The sequence below is a fragment of the Notechis scutatus genome, chromosome 4 (genome assembly GCF_049901735.1).
Source record: "Notechis scutatus isolate UNSWTSFEM ecotype Mainland chromosome 4, rNotScu1.2, whole genome shotgun sequence".
Classification (NCBI taxonomy): domain Eukaryota; kingdom Metazoa; phylum Chordata; class Lepidosauria; order Squamata; family Elapidae; genus Notechis; species Notechis scutatus.
This window is the reverse complement of record NC_142012.1, coordinates 23995495-24015758: the sequence shown is the minus strand read 5'-3', so window position 1 is coordinate 24015758 and position 20264 is coordinate 23995495. Positions and strand designations below refer to the sequence as shown.

At 37.2% G+C, this 20264-nt stretch overlaps 1 protein-coding gene across 5 annotated transcripts in view; it reads left to right on the top strand.

Annotated features, from left to right (window-relative positions):
• LEF1 (lymphoid enhancer binding factor 1) overlaps window positions 1-20264 on the top strand; it is a 106035-nt gene that overhangs the window by 19258 nt on the left and 66513 nt on the right. The gene's annotated exons all lie outside the window — the stretch shown is intronic.

Below are 20264 nucleotides of genomic sequence, written 5' to 3'. Positions count from 1 at the left end.
ATACTTACATGGTGATACAGAAACATGGTTTTTTGTACAAAGTTTAATTTAAAAATTAAATTCCACGTTGTGGAAATTGTCAGTTTTTTATATTTGGAATAAGATAATCATATTCTTTTGTACTGAGATCTAAAATTAAATTATATAATTTCAAATCAGTGAAAGTCAATGATAGCTATATTCACCTATGTATTAGTATGAATATTTTTTATTTCTGAGTTAATGTATTGGGATTACAAGAATATTAAAATTAGTTTGTTACTACAGTCATATGTAATATGAAAGGCATCTAGGTTAGCTAGGGTACTTGACATATAGTTGGATTTCATGAATTGCTTGAAGCATTAGTCTGCCTTTTTGTATTTAGTCTTTCTTTTTATTTCATTAAGTATCCTCATTCATGTCTCTAATAATCAGTTCATTTTGTGTGGTCCAAGATACAAAAATTCTCCTTCTGTTCCTTTCGTAGGAAAAACATGTTTTCCATTTGAAGAGATTTTTATATAATTTCATGTGTGCTTGCACACTTTTCTTCCATATTAGTTTAGATTAAAAACAAATGCTTCTCCCCCCCCACCCAAACTTTGCATGTCACAATTGCAGAGTTGTGAAAAATAAGTCCTATTTCAGCTTTTTTGTTTCTTTAAAACAGCTATCGGTGATGTCAGAGTCAATACTAAAAGCATTAAGAAGGCTGGCAAAATGTAATGCAGCTGCAATCCAACATGATGCTGGAAATGGGGTTGAGAACATAAAGGCTTTCCATATTCCCAGGGCGCACAACTGCTTGCGGCCTTGGCTTTGATCTCTTCAAAGGCTGCTCCCTCCTTCTCAGTGGAGAGAGACTTGGCTGCCACTCGCTTGCATTGAAAAAAGGCAGAGGTCTCTATTCAGGCAGAAATCAATCACTGTGCAGGAACAATTATGTGTAATTCAACCATCATGAAAACAGGATGAGATTATGGGTTTGTTACCTGAGTGACTGTGTAGAGATGGGGGACTCTGAACATAGGAGCCCTGCTGACATGCCACATCTTGATGACAATTATAGACATATGAATGATGTAGCGGGCGGGGGAGGTGTGATGACAAATGCTGATCACGCTGTCCAGCAGAGCAGAAAATGAGGTTACAATTGGGAGATAATGTTTGCATATGTAACCATATTTCATCAAGCTGGGAAACTTCGGGGAAGAGGAACGCTGGGCTACAGTTTAAAAAATATGTCTGTAACGTTGTGTACTTGATATAATTTCATCTTCCCGTTTATTAAGAACTCTTGTCAAGGGATTATATTTACAGATATCCCAGCAATGTTTGTAGATATGAAGATGGGATGGCAGGAAGAGGCAGGAGGAGAGAATGGAGATAGGAATCATGGGTAATTCCAAATATATCTAAAATAGGCTGCTTTAGAGCATGCCTAGCTTTGTGCATGCTAGTTGATGAATTGTTGGGCTTTTGAATTATAAGTATAAATGCCTCCCACTGATTTTCCATCCAAATTGGGCTTCATAGTAGTATTTGTGTAGAACTGAACTTCTTCTTTTTAATGCGTAGATATTTTCTTTTCAAAATATTTCAGCGGCAAGCTTTCCATTTCATGTACAAACCATCTCTTTTTTAAAGAAGAGAGAGGAAAGATTGTTTACACTAGGAGCTGATGTAGCAACATACTGAGTTTTAAAAAGGTACCTTTATTGACAAAGCAGCAAAAGTAGTTCAAGATAGCCAGTTTATTCTACTGGTTCAGATGTTGGATTGGGAGCAAGCACACCTGAGTTCTAACCCTGCCTTAGGGACAGAATTTGGAGGAGTTGTGTTACAAAAAAAGGCAGTGACAACCACATGTTGCTTAGAATATTGTTTAGGCTTGTCTGTTTGAAGTCAGTTGACTTGAAGGCAAAATAAATGAATAACATTTTTAATTGAGAAACCATCCAGGACTGATAGATTTTAAAAGTGTCATTTTATTGTAAAATATATGATCACCCACCTCTTCCCCCCCCCCCAAAAAAAGCAAACTGAAATGCTAAGAGATGGCTCGTTGTGAATGCCATCAATACTCGGTTTTTGATACATGAGCTCGATTTACCATTTATGCTGCTCAGGTTTAGACATCAGAAACATGAGAGCTGCTTTGAGTTACAGATCTTCAAACAATAAGTCAAAACAAAAAATCAATCCCGCTGGTCCCTTGCTGTAGTCATCAAGATAAAAGAGAAAAATAAAGTTATGCTAAAGCAGATAGAGAAAAAGGAGTAGATATGTCAAGGAAACACAGAGGACAAGTATAGAGTTGAAATGGGCCTAGCCTGAGCCAACATCAATGCGTTTTTATCTTATCAAAAAGTTTTAGATTTGCCAACTCTGGAGCCACTCTGCTCCAGGGCAGCCTGAAGCACTGGTTTCAATGAAATTGCTTTTTTCTACTTTCTTAAATATAATCACAGAGGAATTATAATTTATTTCACTCGTGATGTAAAACTTTACTGTAGATTTCATTGGTAAATTAAAGACTGAAATAACTCCTCCATGCTTCACTGCATATGAATTCGGATCTTTCTGTAATATTTAATGAAAGGTGTAGGCCAGTTAGACAGAGTCTGGAAAAACCTGATCATCTGATAACTTCATGAATGTAGTTTTCTTGCCACTGGTTTTTCTCCCCCCAAGGTTCCCAGTCTGGCCTACAGTTTGATAAGATAACAGATAATCAGAATTGGAAGGGACCTTGTAGGTCATCTAGTCCAACTCCCCCGCCCAAGTGGGAGACCCTATACCATTTCTGACAAATAGCAGTCCAATCTCTCCTTGAAAGTCTCAAGTGATGGCGCTCCCACAACTTCCGGGGGCAAGCTGTTCCATTGGTTGATTGTTCTCACTGTCAGAAAGTTTCTCCTTATTTCCAGGTTAAATCTCTCCTTGTTCAGTTTCCATCCATTATTCCTTGTCTGGCCTACAGATGCTTTAGAAAATAGTTTGACCCCTTCCTCCCTGTGGCAGCCCCTCAAATATTGGAAGACCACTATCATGTCTCCCCTGGTCCTTCTCTTTACTAGACTAGCCAAGCCCAGTTCCTGAAACCGTTCATTGTATGTTTTAGCCTCCAGTCCCCTAATCATCCTGGTTGCTCTTCTCTGTACTTTTTCTAGAGTCTCAACATCTTTTTTATAATGTGGTGAACAAAACTGGATGCAGTACTCTAGGTGTGGTCTTACTAAGGCTTTATGGAGTGGTATTAGTACTTCCCTTGATCTTGATTGTATCCCTCTGTTAATACAATTTAGGATTGAATTAGCTTTTTTGGCTGCTGCTGCACACTGCTGGCTCATATTTAGCTGGTTGTCCACTAAGACTCCAAGATCCCTCTCACAGTTACTGCTATTGAGCCTGGTTTCAACCAGTCTGTATGTGTACTTTTGGTTTTCCTTGCCTAAGTGTAGGACTTTACTTTTCTCTACATTGAATTTCATTTTATTAGATATGGCCCAGTGTTCTAGTCTGTCAAGATCCATCTGGATCTTGAGCCTATCTTCTTGGGTGTTAGCTATTCCTGCCATCTTAGTATCATCTGCAAATTTGGTAAGTTTCCCTTTTATTCCCTCATCTGAGTCGTTAATGACACTGACACTCCCACATTTACACTCTCAACCAGGGTCAGCCTGCTTACCTTCCAAAACAACTAAAGTCACAACCATAAAAGTAGCAATTGTGAGGTAGGATTCTTTTCTAACCCTTAAAAATAACCTGAAAATTACAGCTTTCTTATTTGAGAGAAAATTGCGTTCAGGTTTTTTGGTAACTTAAGAGAAAAAGATTTTAAGGGAAACATCTTCTTGATTAGCTTAGACCAAGCCTGTACAACTTGTAGAGGGGAGGAGCAAGGTAAACAAATTAAAAATTCTTGTGGACTGCAGAGGAATACCTGGGACCCCGATTAGAAGTTTGGTGGCTAGCAGACTGGTGGCCCCACCTAAGCTGGTGGTGGTGAGGCCTGAAAGTGTTGGAGATTCTTGACAGAACAGTTTTGAGGGCAGTATAGCAAATTTATTGACTTTTTAAAGCAGGAGTGTCAAACTCAAGGCCTGGGGGCCAAATCTGGCCCGCAGGGCTGCCCTGGAAACAACGAAGAACTGGCCCCCGGTGCCTCTACCAGTGAAAATGGAACCTGCAACCCTCCCAAGCTCCATTTTCACCGGCAAGGGTTGCAGAAGCCTGTTGCAGCCCAAAATGGAGCTCATGAGCCTGTTTTCACTGGCAGAGCGCTCAGGCCACCACAGGCACCCCCCAACATGAGTGAATTCAACCTGGCCATGCCCACCTTGGCCACACACACCCCGAGGTCAAACACAACTCTGATGTGGCCCTCAATGAAATCGAGTTTGACACTCCTGTTTTAAAGAGTGCCAACACAAGGTTGCTTAGTTGGGCCATATATTGTGCAGGTCTACTTTAGATGTTTATTGTGAAGGAATCATCTACAATAGGAAGCTATGTGTAAGGGAGCCTTTCCTAACACTGTCCAAACACCGTGGGGAAGCTACCTGATTAACCTATGACCTCTAACTTTCTGGACTGGAATAGCAATGTTTTAATAATTCTGATTTAAGTTATTTGGATGTGTTTGACATTTACCTCATTAAAATTTCTGCAGTTCTCTGGCAGTTATCTTCTTCTTTTTGTGCCATATCTGTCATTGGACGTTGGCAATCATGTTGGCGATCTTATTTTTATCAACAGCCACATGTGGCTTTTGTCCAAACTGGTCCCTTCGATTTTGAAGCCATGATGTTCTTCTGTCTTGTCCTAGTTTGCCTTCAATCTTTCCCTGGAGGATTAAGTGAAGTATTTTTCCAGGTGTCGCATTACATGTTCAAAATATTCCAACATTTGCTTTTTAATGGTTTTGATGATTTCCCTTGGCTCTCCCAGGCTTATCACCTTCTCATTTCTGATTTTGTCAACCCAGCCGTCATGAAACTGGAAAATATATCCTGGAAGAAATAGTCTTTGGCTTAAAATTATGTGCAATTCAGTTAACATAGACTTTTCCAGATGTTGTTATAGCAGAGGTGGGCAACCTGTATCAGGGCCATAAGCAAATCTCCAAAACATTGTGCCAGGCCATTAGAGACCTTTAGGAGTTATAACTAAAGTATATAAACAAAAAATGATTAAATATATGATTGCCAAATAGTCGTATATTTAACTTTAATTAAATTTAAATCTTAATAAAATTATTCAAAATCACATTTCATCCTACCCTCTCTCCAATTCATTTTTGGAATATAACAGCTAAAAGTCAACATACAGTGTAAAAGTCAAGTATAACTGAAAGTCAGTTATAGTCTTTAAGATGGAAAAGGTTACAAGATGGCTTTAAGTTTATAAGAAAAGTTATTATCTGAATTTATGTTTGCAGGGGATGATAAAATAGCAAATGGCTACTTTATGAAATGTATTACAGTGAAACCAATTTAAGTCTGTGTAGATCAAAATGTACATGCTGAATTGTAATATGTTAATACTAGTACAATAAGAACATAAATTAGAATAGATTTAATCTGGATTATTGAGTTCTATTATGGCAGTTGTATCTGAAAAAAAAATAATCTAGGCATCTTCATCAATGCCTGCTTTTAATCCAGATTGTCTTCTTCATATTACCAGGTAAATTTCATGTCATGCTTAATTGAAAAGATTACTGAGTTTATTCTTTGTTGGTTAATTGAGTTTCTACATTTGACAAATCATTTTTACAATGTTTTCTTGTATATTGTGTTAATTGCAAGTTCCTATTTCTATCCTTTGGTACTTATATCTGAAGCAACAATTCTTTTGTAAACCAAATCTGGCTTGGATTTGTGTAGAACACTATCATAATCTGTTGTTAGAAGCTCTAGTGCAATGTGATATTATAAGTCTCGATTTGAAAAATGTCCTGTAATCTCTTAATTGAGGAGCCAAAAGATCTAAAAGGAGTTATGGTCTCTTTAAAGCTATCGTAATACGACAGAGTTGAGTAGCCTTTCATGATCTGATATTTTTGAAATTTGTTAGACTTCTCTTAATTCTACAGTCTTTAGAGCCATCATTGCCTTTAGAATTATAGGAATTTGTCCAACACAGCTGGAGGAACCTATCTGAGAAACTCTGCAGCAGAGAAAGAGGTATTTCCTGGCTGTGATATTCAGAAGCATTACTTGAATTTAGGTCTCTCCTAGCAAGGCAGTTTCTTCTGTGTAGGAGTATATTCTGGTTTTGCAACTTGACCAGGCAATAAGTAAAGAAAATAATTTGCCAACTCAGTTACCAGTTTATACTTTAATTCATGTGCTGTTCCTTTTCCCCCCCTTTCCCTGAGTTGGTTATTGCTTCCTATGATACAAGTAGTCCTTGACTTACAACCATTTATTTAAATGTATATGGAGATTCTTAGTCATCCAGGTCATGGCTGTCCCAATGGTGCTTTTTCAAGAGGCAACTGGACTTTCTGGTGTTGTTTTGTTGTTGTTGTTGTTGTTGTTGAAGATGCTTCGCTTCTCATCCAAGAACTTTCTTCCGCTCTGACTGAATGTAGGGGGTATGAAAGGATTTATATTCCTTGCAGACAGCTGGACATTTGCATTCTTTTAGAAAGTCCTTTGAGGCCACTTGGAGGTTTATCTGTGTCCTCAGGGTCACCTGAGTAGTGCAAAAGGGTGTGGAGCCTTCTTGGAACTGTTGAAAGGACTATATTGTAGACTGGAGGTAGATGATGTTGTATCCTCTCTGTGTTGAGAGAGGGCTGTTCAGTTTTGACATAGATGGTCTCTTTGACCTGTCTTTTAAACCAGTGGTCCTCTCTATCCAGAATGAGGTCTTTACTTTCTTTGGAAGAGTGGCCTTTGTCTTTTAAATGCAGATGGACTGCTGAATCTTGTCCTGATGAGTTTGTTCTACTATGTTTTCCTTTTGTTGCTTCTTGAAAAAGCACCTTTATTTACCAACCATTCAAAGTTACAATAGCACTGAAAAAAGTGATTTATGATTGGTCTTTCACACACTGCAGCATCCCCAGAATCATGTGATCAAAATTTAGATGCTTGGCAACTGGCATGTATTTTTGACAGCTGAAGTGTCCCAGGGTCATGTGATCACCATTTGCAAACTTTCCAGCTAGCTTCCAATAAGCAAATTAATGCGGGAAGTCTAATTCACTTAATGACCACATGATTCACCTAACAATTGCAGAAATTCATTTAAAGACTATGGCAAAAATGTCATAAAATGGGGTATAATTCACTTAACAACTGCCTTGCTTAGCAATTGAAATTCTGGCCCCAATTGTAGTTGTTGAGGACTATCTCTGTTGTAAGTAGAAATGCATGGTTTTGTGGCTTCCAAACAAGTTAGAGAAACCAACCTTATTCAAGCTTTTAAGTAAAGTTCAGAATGGGAAGCTATGGCTAATTAATTTAATTATAATAAATTAACATGTTTATCTATTTGGAAAAAGTAAAATAAAAGTAAAATGGATTGGTTCACATCTAAATTTATGGTGTGAGATAATTGGCCAAATGTAGCCTTAATTGTTCAAATGGAAGCGGCATGATCTGATAAAACAAAATTAGTGGCAGCAATGACAATGTGAGTTAGTATTTCTTCTTTTACATATAGGTAGAAGCAAATAAACTTTTATTATTATCATAAACCCTAGGCTGATAGGTACACATGGAAAACTAATAAAAGGAAAATATGAGTCTTACAAACATGTATTCACAGGTAGGTGTAGTGAACCGAACAAAAGAAAATCATATTAAGGCAGTGGTTTTGTCAGATTAAGTGTAATTAAAAGCATGATATATATCTATTTCATGTAAGATGATAAACAGTGAAAAGAAGGAGAGGAGTGTATAGTTATTGTATTTTCTTGTTTGTGTACAAACTGGTCAATCAGATGAAAATGTCTTATCAGATTGCACTTGTATCTTTCCCATTGATAGCTGGATTATAATAAATAAGCTATTTTGCTGCTTGGGTTTCTTTCTTGCTTGCTTGCTTGCTTTCTTTCTTTCTTCCTTCCTTCCTTCCTTCCTTCCTTCCTTCCTTCCTTCCTTCCTTGGATGATGATTTCATTGTTGTTTTTGTTCATGCAGATTGCTGGATAATGTGTGTTTTTGTATAAATTAATACAAATTTAACAGACTGTATTACTCCAGAAATATAAAACACATATATTAAATATGAATCGCTTTCCCCTTTTAGGGAAACTAAAAAAGTTCCTTGATAGATAAAAATTGAAGTAGAAAGAACCTAGACGATTTTAGGATTTTAAAAAAATTGAAATAAATCAGGTAGCATTATTTGGAAATGAATTGAATGAATTATTAACTTAAAATGGGATAAAGGGACTTTCCAGGATCATAATGTTTTATAATTTGGAATTATAGGGAAGTGATAATGACCAAATTATTTCAGCATTTTTCGTTTAGTAAATATCTGTTACCAGCCTTTTCTGCACAGCTCGTATAAGCACAGTCTCTTGTGTGGCTCACAATAAATTTGTGATGATTCTTTGTTCCTTTGTGCTATGATCTTTATGCAAGTCTGTTTTAATTTCTGGAATCACTGAGTGTAATTTTTAAGTCTTGATTTTTAATGTTGTGAGCAAATACAATATGCTCATGCTTAATGTTTAATCATTACCTTAATTATCTATCAATAGTATTCTACTTTTCCTTTGTTTTATAGTTAATAGCTTTTAGTTAATAGTTAATACCACTTTTATGTTTTACCATTTGGTCTCACTGTGGCCACTAGAATTCTCTTGAGTGTACAGCACTTGTGGTATACATTTTCCTCCAATCTATAATCTTTTCTTTTCTAGATAATTAGTTCTTAAACAACATTAAACAAAGTATTTCCTTCTTCCTGAAAAAGCCATATAATTCATAAAGTCATCAATTGTCAAGGGAATTACTTTCTGGTTAGACAGGATGAGAGTTCTCTCATGAAATGTTCCTTGCACAACTGTAGTAAGTTCCTAATTTGTCCTGTGACTGCAGTCATTAATTTGCATTTTGGGATGTCCCACGATTCAGATGTCAAGCTGCTTTATTTCTTCATTTCTCCATTGTACCTGAATCAAATCTATTTACTTGTGGATAGATACCATCAGTCTTGCTAAAGGGTGTAGTCATCACATCCCCTTTCTTGACTCAGATCCTCATTATCAATATACCAATATCTAGGCTGATAGTACATTGTTGTGATTCTTTATCACCTGAGATGCTTGGTCCAATTTGAAGATATATTAAGGAGTGGACCTCTTGTTCATGAGAACAAAAGAATAAATGGAAATGAGTGTAGGAAAGGTCCCATCCTTGAGAAGATCTGCCTGGATTCAGTCAATTGCATTCCTGTTCCACAGTCATTGTTCACTTCTGTGTTACTGTATATATTTTGCTTTCTGGAGCTGTTTCCATTTCCCAAACTGCGGATTTACTATTTATCAGTTACAAGAATACAATGTGGATATATTTTGTCTCAAAAATTGGACAATTCAGATCCCTTTGCTCCTGACTTCTGAGTAGCCCCTCACAAGAACTTCTTTTGCCAAGATAATATACTTCAGATTTCACACAAAAAACAGTGGCTTTATTTCATAACAGTATACATTCTACATTTTGGTGGATGGTACCTTTCTATAATTCACTAATAAGGCACTTCATGAAAGTTGGCTCACCTCTGTCTTCTGAGATTCATTCCTAGCTAATTCTCTTTATGTTATTGTCCAAGCTTTTTAAGATAATAATCACTGTTCCCATAATCTTCTACTAAGAAACATTGGGAAGCCATATTTCCTTATTCTTCAAATGGGCAAAGTAGTTATTTACCCATTTGTTTTCTTTCCTCCAATATCACTCTCTATCCTATTTGAGTCAGAATCTTACATTAGTTATCATTTTTCACAGTCCCTCAACAGTGACTGAAAAAGAGTTCAGGTTTGTTTTGAGTGAACCTGAATGCATCCAGCATCGTTTTGAAGAGATGGTATCTATTTTAGGCCTTTCAAAGTTCACTTAACGAATTGAGGATATCTTCATAATGATTGTCCAAATGTTTAGTCACCTCTGTCTAAGAATGTGTGGAATGAGAGAGTGACCTTGGAAGACGTGGGGAACGATCAGATAAAAGAAGGAGGAGCTTGCAACTGTTCAACAGGCAGAGAAAGAAACATAAAAAGGATCTGCCTAATTTATCTGGTGGTAAAAAGAAATAGGAAGAGATTTGTAATGTTATACTTCCAAGATTCTTTTAATATAAATTTACAATAAGGTGGAGTTAGCTCATCCTGTTGTGTTTCCTATCAGTAGTGCTTGGGAGGCTAAGATACAATCCTATGAGCTGACCAAAGAATTGTCTCCCTTTCATATGTATTAATTGTACAAGAGTGACAACTACAATCATATTTGCAGAATCTCTTCTAAAATTCTAAAACCAGACTCTTGCTCTACAGATTTGAAAAACTATATTATTTTGTTTCCTTGAGCTACCCACTTTACTGCCTGCTTTTTATCTTGCCCAGTTCCCTAGTCGTCTATTTCCTCATTTTCCCAGCAGGCAAATTAGACAACATTAGTTGAACCAACCCAAGATGCAAAACACCATTTGTAGTGCAGAAGAGAACACATGGGTTTCATTTGCAGTAACATGGGACAAGTAGTTTTAGGTTTCTGTCCTCCACAAACAGTTAGTGGCCTGTACTGTCAGCTGGGCAAACTGATAATGTGAATATGTACCCTGTCTACATATGAGATATCAAACTGCCTTCTCCCAGCTTAATGCATATCCTGTTGGCTACTAAGAAGAGATTGATTAATCCTGGTTTATGGCTTAATATGAAATGGAATTGAGTAATTATGGCTCCTTCAACAAGCCATGGTCAAACCATTTATTTTAGAGTGATATATGGACTTAGCCGTTGCACGTAGTATATGGTGTTCATCTCTAAGAGGCTGGAAGGAAAAGAATTACTACATGATCAAATATGCCCTGAATTTTTTTTAAAATACAGACATTAGTAAAATCCAACTAATTTTCAAATTACAGTTTGATGAGATAAATGCAAGCCAAATAATTTTCGCATTACAAGCCTCATTTAGCAATTTAGCAATGGTCTGCTTGATAACATGTATTTTGAGACTTTTCGCTAACAAATACTACTCAATTTGTTTTCCTATGATTGAGTTAAGTGTAGATGACCTGATAATGCACTTAACTTTCCAAAAAGAAAAAGAAAAAAAGAAAACATTCTGATTCACAACATAAGCCTTCTGATTTCATTGCTTGAAAGAATTAGATTACTGTTTAGAACAGCTTTGAAAACCTCAATATTTAAAGCACAACTCTACTGGCATAGGATCTAAAAGAGAAATGTTGGCAAGGAGAATGAAGAATAGATGAGAGAACACTGACAAGGTTTGTTTGGAAAATTTTACCCGGTGTGGTGACTTGTTGACTGCCTTCATTGACAATTTTTTACAGTTACTGTTTCAAAACTAGTTAAAGTAACCATAGAAACTTCCCAACCTTTCAATTTCCTCTGTTTGGAAGATAACTATAAATATAGAAGCAATTCCGCGGTAAGGCATAAAAGCCAGGTCCAAGTGACATTACTTGAGTCACACTTTATTATCTATATGGAGATTAAATCAGCTACTCTTTTGTGAATGGCTTTTCTATTGAATGGATGCTGAAACACAAAAACATACTACAAACGGAATGCCTATCGCTGTTAGATTTTCTAGTTGCTGTTATAATGAGGTTTGCAGCATTCAGAAAGGCACCACAGTCAAAGCTGTGAAGAAAGCATTCCTGCTTATATTTTATTTGTGAAAAAGTGTGCTTGTTTGACTTCAATAATTATAAAGCTTGGAGGAAAATACTTGTAGAGTTAGTTACACAGAGGCCTTCGTGAAATTTTTTAATGACTTTTATTGGTTTTGATTGTCATCGGATCAAGATCAATTCATGGCAATCTTGTGGATTGTTGTCCTGATTGGTTTTTGATTTTCAATCTGACAGCTAATTGTTGCTACAGTAGCATCACTCTATGACCTTTCTATTCTATCACAATTATTTTATTTTTAGTTACTACCTTGGTCTTATTGAAATGTGGATTTCCTTTAATTGTAATGCTTTCCTCAATTCAGTCATTTAAAAGAACAGAAGATTAAATCTGGCATGAAGAAAACAAAAAGCTTTGGTGCTCATCATGTCAAGAAATATAGACTGGTGCACTTCTAAAACACAACTAGTAACTGTCTCCTGGAATAACGAAATTAAAACGTTCAGCATTTGTAATCCCACTTTTATTCACAATTTATTATTAACATTTGTTTTTAGCCTTATGGTTAAAGACTGTTTCGAAATTTCAGCTTTCACAAGTCGTTTTTCATATCTTCTTCATCTGTTCTTTGTTTCGGGTGTTCTTGAAAGAAAATGTCATAATTCTTCTTGAACATGAGCTTTGTTCATCTTTCCTAGAGAAATAAAATTATTAGATCTACCACAATCTAATTGGAAAACAAACTCTGATTTCTGTTGGGCAGTTTGGGCAGCTGTAGATATGAATCTAATGTACAGATGAAAATGGAGGGTGTGCCTGAATATGTAATATAAGAGGGTGTAATACTAGATAACAACATTCAGTGAACAAGTAACAAAATGACAAATGAATGCTTGATTTGTCTCATAGCTAACATTAAATAATTACTTTTTTGATTATGTGACATCAAACCATTTTCAACGTCAACCAGCCACATCTAAGATACCTTTTCTCCATGACACTCTACCCCTAGCCTACTCTTTCAGGTCTTCTGATGGTGTACTCATTACTACTGTAACTGATTCTATCCACCTTGTTGCTGGTCATCCTTTTCTTCCTCCCTCCCTTACCTCCCTCCCTTCCTTTCACAGCATTAGGGCTTTTTCCACAGAGCTAGTCTTTGCATAAGGTCTCCAAAATAGAATAATTTGACCCTGTTCACTTATGCCTCCAGGAAGAATTTGCTTGATTATCCATTGGTTTGAATCCATGGCTGTCCACAGTGTTCCCAGAAGTCTTCTTTGGTACCTAGAATTAGACCTAGCATTAACAGAATTAGGGCAAGGAATTAACCCCAGGAACAGCCTTCTCTGTAGTGGACATTCACATGTAGACTACTTTTCCCAGGGAAGTACTCATGGCCCTGTTTATGCGAGGTGGAGCCCTCAAGGTTTATTCATTTGATTTTACTTTGGGAGAATTTGAATAAGGGTCTAGTAATTTAGTTTTAAAAATAAGCTTTGATATGCTAGTAAGTTTCCTCTGAATTTAAAAAAAAAACATTGGATTATATTTGCTGAGTATGTTAAACTGGACTTTGTGTTATTTTGACTAAGCTGACTTGGGACAGTGGTTAAGAAATGTATTAAATAAGTAAAAAAAGAAATGTGCTTTCTAATGCTATAAAATAGTTAACAATTCTCTAAGGCTTGTATTTAGTTCTATGATCTGTGTTTTTCTGAACCCTCACTACTGTTGTATGGAAACTCAACTACTGTTGGATAATTGATGCAGAGAATTAAAGGAATTTAGAGTTGTGTAACTATACAGGTGCCATATTTCTTGCTTGTGATTAAACTAGAACATTGGTGTGAAATGCACCCTCTTTATCTTTGGGGCTTCTAGATCAGGGGTGTCAAATTTGTGGCCCATGGGCTGGATGCATCACACACTGGCCATGCCCACCCCCAGTTTAGCGAAGGGGGGAAAAAGTCACAATACATCAGGTGATGACAATGTGACACCATGAGTGTGACACCCCTGTTTTAGATGGAAGGATTTGCCATATCTACGGTGGGACTCACATAATATCTGGATAATCTGCTCATACAAATGAACTAGTACAGAATAGGAAGCTTGGTATCAAGTTGCATCGCATAAAGGTACAACCGTATTGCCAGAATAAGTGTTCTATGTATGTCCTAGTAGGGTTGTTCATTTTAAAATTCATGGAATAAGCAAAAGAGGAGAGAAGAGAATTCAAAGGTTAACTGCTACCATCCCTCATTATAAGTTTCCCAGGAAAAGCAACTCCCACGGTGTCTTAAACAGGTAGCCACTTAGTTCAAAGTTATGACAGACCCCAAAAATGTATTTACAACCCATATTCATTCATTCTACCCTCCCCCATGGTTATGTGATTGTATTTTGGGCACTTGGCCCACATTTATGACCGTTAACAGTATCCCACAGTCCAGTGGTCAAATGCTACCTGTTTGGCTGCACCAGTAGTTAAAAAAAGCTCTGACGATCAGTGGAAGAAAAGAAAAAAAAGCACAGGATCAGCCCTCCCTCCCGCCCCTGCGCTTTTCTGTTCTTTATCCTATCAACTGATTGGTGCAGTAGAGCCTCAGCTGTTGTTTGGAAAGCTGCATGCGGGTGTGTGTTAGGTGCACACACACACGCACACGCGAAGTGCGCGATCAGCAAACTGGTGGGAGACTGATAGAATCTCACCACTGCCACAGTCATGTTATCATGATTTACTATTGTTTTGCCAGAAACCATTTTTAGTTCATGTGAAAGATGCCATTTATTTAATGACCGCCATCTCTTACCACCATAATTCTGGATTTAATTGTAGTTGAAGGACTACTTGTACTGAATTTTCCTATCAATACATGTGGAAAAAAAACATGTTCTACTGAAAAATGTGGAAGGGTTATAGTTGTCTTTTGGCTTTTGTCGTGTGTTCTTCCAATAAAATTGTATTAAAGAAAACTTTAAAGTACTTATCTTTAGGTATTGTATGGAAGTTACTGGATTAATACCACACAATTACTTTTTGGCTTGACTCAGTTTTTCCCCATAAAACATCCACATTTGTTAGGCAAAAGATAACTTTACATTTGCAGGCAAATTAACTGAGGAATGTGTTTGATTCTTGTGCTACCCTAACTTCTCAAAATACCTCTAAAACAGGGCTGTCAAACTCCTGGCCCACAGGCTGGACTCAACATACGCTGGCCACACCCCTGCCCGGTTTAGCGAAGGGAAAAGTATTGATATAAGTAACACCACAGTGGTGACACGAGTTTGACACCCCTGGTCTAAAATAAATAATCAACCAGGGCTGCTATTTTTATCTGTCCTTCCTCCCCTCCCTATCCTGGCTAGTTATGTTAGAAAATTTTTGTATTGAACTGAAATGGTTGCTATGTAGACATTTATCATGTGAAAATTCTATAATTCCTCCTAGTGATATCAGAGCTGCAATGCATTTTTATTCTTCTATGCATAAAACTGGAAAAAAAATTAGACCTTATGGTGATGTTTTGTGATTGGAAGACATGCCAGCTTTGTCTTAACAGAGCACTGTTCTCGGTTAATGGAGAAAGATGGATTGCACTAAATCGGCATTTTAATCATAAAATTACCATGAGATCTACTGTTACAGCTGGTGCAGACAGAATAAACTTGCATATCCAAAACTCCAACGTTTCCTTTTTTCATCCTTTGATGTCCATTCACTTTACATCCTCCCTCAGTTTAAGGGAGAGAAAAGAATTTGAAGCATCTCAAATACTGCCTAGTTCCAGTGGGGGAGTTTATGACGAAATGCAATTCTACTGCAAGCAGAGCAAATAGTACAACATCTGAAAGCCTACAGTTGCTACCTATAAAGCTTTTCCCATTTAGTAAAGTTTGGGAGATAAGTATTTTCGTTTAGCAACAAAGATGATTAGGGGACTGGAGGCTGAAACATAAAGAATGGTTGCTGGAATTGGGTATGTCTAGTTGGTGAAACTAGGGGTGACATGATAGCAGTCTTCCAGTATTTGAGGGGCTGCCACAAAGAGCACCTGAGGACAGGACAAGAAGCAACAGACAGAAACTAATCAAGGAGAGAAGCAACTTAAAACTAAGGAAAAATTTCCTGACAATTAGAACAATTAATCTGTAGAACAACTTGCCTCCAGAAGTTGTAAATGGTCTAACACTGGACGTTTTAAAGAAGAGATTGGATAATCATTTGTCTGAAATGGGATAAGGTTTCCTGCCTAAGCAGGGGTTAAACTAGAAGACCTTCAAGGTCCCTTCCAACTCTGTTATTCTGTTCTTACTTATTAGTAAGTTACTTATCAGCATCCTTACCTGTGTACCACATTGTATTTCATTTATTCTCAATACTAGTGATAATAAAATTAATATTAGGGTTGATTATGTATTATAGGATTTTAAAAAAACATAAGTTTACCAATCTACTTTGGAGGGGATCTTGCTAATTTTATTAGCCCACAGACACTCTGTTGCAAGATGGGTGGCAACATAAGTTGCTTAAGTAATTAAATAATTAGCTTGCAAATATGTCCAGCTACAGCTTCCAGTACCTAGCTCTGATGCTTGGAGACGATGAGACTTGTATCCAAAGTACCTGAGTTTTTCACATGGGAGATACAGGAATATAAATCATGTGGGACAACTGATGTTGTATCACTACATCAAATCAAGTTTGAAATAGTGCACAGGATTTTAATGCCTGTTCACAACTTCATATCTAAGCTGTTGTTCACTACAATTCTTTCTGCTTCAGAGGCTTTAGGTTTAAGGACCTCTGTTATCTTCAATGTCTGTTGAATTGCTCATCCTCTCTAAATCTGATCATATACATTTTATCTCTTCATTTATAAAACTCCTTTATATGCCCCTTTTATGAGTCCTTTGTTGTAATCCTTAATATTCATCAACTTCTTAGACAAGGTGCACCTAGATTTCTCATGTAGAAATAGTAGCAAGAAATCCACATTTTAAGCTGAAGGTAAGACTCAGCTTATTATATGTTCTGCTAAGCTTTTAGCCTGGCATGTGTGAGGACAAAGTCATTATACCCTGTCTTGACTATGTCATCACATCTCATATGTTCACATACATTCATGATTTGCTAGACCTGGGCAACTTTCAGATGTGTGAATGTCTATGGAGATTCTCAATCATCCTGGTCATGGTTGTCCCAAAGGGGCTTTTCAAAAGGCAACTGGACTTTCTTTGGTTTTTTTCACTGAAAACATTTCGCTTTTCATCCAAGAAGTGCCTTCAGTTTTCACTGAAGAAGCTTCTAGGACAGGGGTGTCAAACTCATATCATCATAGTGTCACGTGACGTATCAGGACTTTCCCCCCCTTTGCTAACCAGACGGGGCGGGGCCAGCACGTGACGCATCCAGCCTGCAGGCCATGAGTTTGACACCCCTTTCTAGGATAACTGGAGAAGCTTCTTGGATAAGAAGCGAAATATTTTCAAGGAAAAAAATCCCCAAGAAAGTCCAGTTGCCCTTTGAAAAGCACCTTCGGGACTTCCAGATGTATGGATTGCAGTTATAGAATTTCTCAGCTTCGTAACAGTTGCTTGGGATTGAGAATTTGAAGTTACACTCACTTGGAAGTTGCCACAGTTGTGAAACATTGTAATGAACTCGTGAATTAGCATGGAATAACTACTTAATTTCTCTGCACACAAACACACATGCAATCTAATAGCATTCAGAGGATTAGGCTGAGTAGCTGCAGAATAAAAGACTGGCCTTGCAGTGCTTAAAGTTTGGGATGTAGGTCAACATGGACAAACAGATAAAATAAAATAATAGGCAGGGCTTTGCCCAACAAGAATCTGCCTGTTAACTCAAGAAAATAGATACCAGGTTTCATAGAACTAGGTCTAATAGGAAGAATATCCACGGTATGTTGTTTTTTTTCATCCTCCAAAACCTTAGAAAAAGTACAGCCTGGATTTACTCAAAATCTAATTGGCAAATTCACCTGGTAGCCAGATAAAGTGCTTCAGTTAGGCACAGGACTGAAGCTTCTGCTTCTTCCACAGAAGTACGGCTGGAAGAGTGCTTGCAGGCATCCGTGTCGCTCTTTGTGGAATGCCTGACCTTTTTTGGGCTTTGATCATGCAGGCACACAGTTTGAGATAATAAGCCCTTTGCAGAATCTGGAAGGATATGTTTTTTATTTTAAAGCAGCTTTGTGAGCCTAAAGGGGGAAAAAATACATCATGTTACTTTGTCTAGCTGTGGGCATATACAGTTTGCGTATCTCTGCTAATTTTGAAAACGGTTTATTTAGAGATTTCTATCAAACAAACAAATGAGCTTAAAGAATGATTGCTGAGAACTTTGTGTGCTGAGCGAGAGTTGCCAGGTCAAAATATATCAAAGGACATCATGAAATTGTGGTTATACCATACATGGATTTGTTGAGACTAAAGTATCTGGGGCATATCATACCAAAATCCTGAACTCTGGTTGAAGTTAGTCATTTCAAGATTTGGCGGTAAGAATGGGATAGCTAAGTAACTAATTAACCAAGTTTTAGTAAACTTTTAGTGCCACAAATTGTTTGCAGAAACCCACTACAGTTAAAACCCACCTTGAATTTATCATACTATGTAAGTCAGTATTTCTCAATCTTAGCAGCTTTAAGAGGTGTAGATTTCAACTCCCATAATTCTCCAGCCAGTAAAATATCTTACTTTGACTTCAACAGACTTTCCAGTCTTGACAGCGTTTCTACCAGTTGAAATGTCTAGCTAGGAGTCTTTAGAGATTTTTAAAAATAGTCTTCTCATGCTTTGTAAAAAGGAGTTATCTTAATTTTTTAAGAGCTTAGAGGAGCCCACTAATATTGACAGAAAACAGAACAGATGCAAATTCAGAGGTTAGAAAGCATGTATTCTGCTCTAGAATGATTGTTACTTCCCTAATTATAGTCCTAACAAATTACCTAGCATTGAGGGCCTTATTGACAACTTTTTCATTGGGGGAAAAAAAGTAACTGGAAGGGTATCCAGATTTCCTCACCTGCTATATGCACTCTTTTCTTATTTTGAATCTGTAAAAGAACTGCATATAAGCAATAAGCGTGCCTTCAAATTTTCCAAAAAGGACTCATAGTTTATTTTTATAGAGATTGTGTCAGTTTATGTTCATTTACAGATTCATTGAAACATACATAGATATCGAGCTTGACATGGGTACCTAAAACTTTGCAAGTAACTGTATAAGTACAGAGGGTATCAAACTCACGATGACATGTTGTTATCATGTGATGTATCGCAACTTTTTCCCCCTTTGCTAAACCAGGGTTGGGCGTGGCCAGCATGTGACCCATCTGGCCCACGGGCCATGAGTTTGACACTCCTGAAGTACAGGTCGTCCTTGCTTAAGAACACAGTTACAAATGGTAACTCTGTTGCTAAACAATGTGGTCATTAAAACATCAGGTTACTTAAAGAGACATCGGACCTCACTTCCTCTGTGGTTGTTAACTCATTGTGGGTCGTAAGTAAGACATCATGTGAGTATGACTTGCAGTTTTATTACCAGTTTCCCCATTGATTCTGCTTGTGGAAAGCTGGTTGTGCAGTGTGCAGTGATCATGTAAACAGTGAGATGTTGCAACAATTGAAAATGCCTGCCAGTTGCCAAACACCTGCATTGTAATGTCAAGTGCTAAACAGGGCAGTTGCTAAGTGAGGATTATTTATAGTAGTTGTATTTTTTTAAGTAAATGAGAAGGGAAGAGTCTCCGATAAGAAGAATCTGAAAATAAGTGGCAAAAATCTTGCTATACCCACATATACGGGTGTGAACTTTATTTTTCATTACCTTCAAATATAAATTGGTTGAATTCCAAAACAATTGAAGGTCATATCTGGTCATAGGCACACCTACATGTGCATACATCAGTGTAAACTCACTGTCTTTCAGCACCTGCATTTTACTGTTCCTACATGTCAGCCTTTTATGAAAAGCTATTGTTTCTACTTCTGTCTGGAAAAGCACAAGGTTATATTTTGGAACACAGTATCTACACATGGAAACATTGTTTGTTTCCTGTGTGTGTGATTGAGCAGCATTTTTTAATCATGTTCTGCTAGAAAAGAGAAAGGGCTGTAAATTAGACAGCAGCACAGTATTCTGTATCTGTTTCCTACCCAGTGTTCATGTGCTATGTAGAAAATATATAATGATTAAAGACATTCTAACCAGTTTAGAAAGAATACATTAACACTTTATGAAGTCAAAAAATGCTACCTATTCTCTAGATTAGCGGTCCCCAACCTTTATGACGTGGCCCGGTGGGGGTGGAGGAGAACTGGCCTTTGCAAGCGGTGGACTGGTGCGTATGTGTGTGCACACTGGCCTGCTACGTGTGAGTCAAGCTAT